Raw genomic sequence first — 2,650 nt, 5'->3', positions numbered from 1 at the left:
CTCCAGAGTATTTTTCGAGAAGAGTAATCCAATTCGTATTTGCACTCAAATTGGCAAAATTGATGTCTCCTTGCGTCATATGGATTCCAAGCATTCATGAACTGAATGATTACTTTTATCTTATTGCATTATTGGTAGAACTCCTTGGGGATCCATATAATCCGATTGATGGTGAAAAAGAAACCACCATCAAACAAAATATTGTTGTTATTGCCTCAACTGATATTCCAAAAAAAATTGATCCAGTTCTAATAAGTCCTCCTCGTAGTAAACGAAGATTCGATACATTTATCAATACTAAAAAGTTGCCTGCCCCATATCGAGAAAAAGAATTTCCTTTGCTTTTACGTAACAAAGGGCTCTACTTGAAAAAAGAATGGAACTGCTATGATGAATTTGGGTTAACTACCAAAGGCTTTACTACGCAAGATCTAGCAAAACTTGCTGATGAAATATTTCTAATTAGCACGAGCCAAAATACTTTAGCTATAGACAATGATATAATTGGAGTAGCTTTGTATAGATCAAATTGGGGTCCTTGTAATTATAATCTGAAGTTCAGTGAATTTTTTCAAGGACTTCCTTATAAGATAGGAAAAGCCATTATACAGAATAAACTAACGTATTTAAAAAATTCTCTAAGGCTTAATCTAGATTTCGAGGGTCGAAGGGCAAACTATTTGCATCAATGGTATTTAGAACCTTCAATTGCCGGAACAGTTGCGAAAGAGTTCACCGTATTCTATCATATTTTGGGTTGCTTGGCCGGATCAGTAGCGCAAGATTGTTGGTTTTTATCGGAATCAAATAGAGAGAATTGGAATAATCCTTTTGATCCTTTCATTGAAAATGATTTCATTCTAGCTTCGAGTCTCTTACAGGGTCTTCTGGAAGAATTTCCATCGTTGGCAATATATCGGGGCAATTCTGATTACATAACAATTGCTCCTCAGTTCAAAAAAGATATGATGCAAAAAGGATTATCTTCTATACTAGATAAAATCGTTTTATCTAAAGAATTAAGAAATTCCTACGGAAAAGAGGACGAAACTCCTATAGTTTGTGATTCTAGGACCTGGCGTTTTAGTTTTATTTGCAGCAATCGATTTGAGCATATAAAAGATATAACAATAGAAAATCCATTATTGGATTATCTTCACCTGTTTGGAGGGTTTCAAGAAAGACCGACCCGTCTTTCTAGCTTATATTGGAAGAAATTTCTAATGTCTGGCCCCGACTTCTGGCCTCTTTATGCTGGGAAGGACGATATTATAGAAAGAAAGACAGCTGCTTTCTGGGAAGCAAAATTACTATACAAAAAGTTTCAAAGGATGGGAATATATCAATTTGACACAGAAGAGTATGCAATGGAGTATAAACCTTTAAATACACCAGTAATCTGTATAGCTCGTCGATTTCTTTGGGATCCCGTGAGTATTCGCTTTTTAAATAAGCACTCTTCTTTTGAACGAAGAGAACTTTTTGCTTCTAAAGAACTTGTGAAGAGCATTTATATTACTTATTCTTCAACAAGAGAGCTAAATATCAGTATTAAAAAAACGTTAAAGTCTATTCTAAAGCGTAAAAAGGTGAGAAAAATAGCCCTAGGAATCAAAATTCAGACTAATGATGATGATTTACCTCTTAATATTAAAATGGAAGAAAAAGAAAATTTTGAAAATTTCAAACGCTTTCAAGAAATTGGTACCCGATTGAAACGTGTATTACCTTATCCCCAATCGGTGATAAGTGAACGTTGGTTCCGTGAAAAAACACGGGATGATAAATTTAAACAACGTTTGCTCAAGGGAGAAAGGGAAAATATAGATTTATTATCTAATGAATCTCTTACTTATAAAACTCTATCCGAAAGTTATGAATATTTATCAAATTTATTCTTCTCTAATAGAATGTTATTTAAACAAATGATCGATACATTATTAAAAACAAAATGGCTTTCTACGAATGCCATTGATTGTTTATTGGCGGAAGGATTAAATAACAAAAAAAAAGCCTAGATCTTTCATTCATTTTGTTCAAATTTGATCGGTCCGAATTTTGTCTTTAAAACTTTTCCAAAAAATAAAATCGAATTGATATAGTTTAATAGTAGTACTCTCGATTAATTCGACTTGATTTTTTGAACAATGGCAATTGAATTACTCATTCAATTGCCATTAATTAATTATAATGTCTAATATAACTATTAAATTAAATATTGAATATGTATGCCTTGAAGAGGACTCGAACCTCCACGCTGTTTAGCACGACATTTTGAGTGTCGCGTGTCTACCATTCCACCATCAAGGCATTCAAGAAGCTGATTTTATTTCATCGAATACTCTAAGTCTATCGGAAGCTTGGTCAAAAATTCCTGAAAAACTTGCTTTTTATGATTACATTGGGAATAATCCAGCTAAAGGGGGGTTATTCAGGGCGGGTGCAATGGACAATGGAGATGGAATTGCTGTTGGTTGGTTAGGACACCCTATTTTCAAAGATAAAAAGGGACATGAGCTTTTTGTACGTCGTATGCCTACCTTTTTCGAAACATTTCCAGTCGTTCTAGTAGATGAAGAAGGAATTGTGAAAGCCGATGTCCCTTTTAGGAGAGCAGAATCCAAATATAGTGTTGAACAAGTAGGTGTAA

At 33.9% G+C, this 2,650-nt stretch overlaps 1 non-coding gene across 1 annotated transcript; it reads right to left on the bottom strand.

Annotated features, from left to right (window-relative positions):
- Positions 1 to 2,229: 2,229 nt before the first annotated feature.
- On the bottom strand, positions 2,230 to 2,310 carry TRNAL-CAA (transfer RNA leucine (anticodon CAA)). Its single transcript has one exon. It is a non-coding gene; the product is annotated as a tRNA-Leu (tRNA).
- Between the last annotated feature and the right edge of the window lie 340 nt (positions 2,311 to 2,650).

The sequence above is a fragment of the Cupressus sempervirens genome, chromosome 7 (assembly GCF_028749045.1).
Source record: "Cupressus sempervirens isolate cs-2001-9-10 chromosome 7, ASM2874904v1, whole genome shotgun sequence".
In the NCBI taxonomy this organism is placed as follows: domain Eukaryota; kingdom Viridiplantae; phylum Streptophyta; class Pinopsida; order Cupressales; family Cupressaceae; genus Cupressus; species Cupressus sempervirens.
The sequence above is the reverse complement of the archived record's forward strand: the minus strand, read 5'-3'. Positions and strand labels throughout refer to the sequence as shown.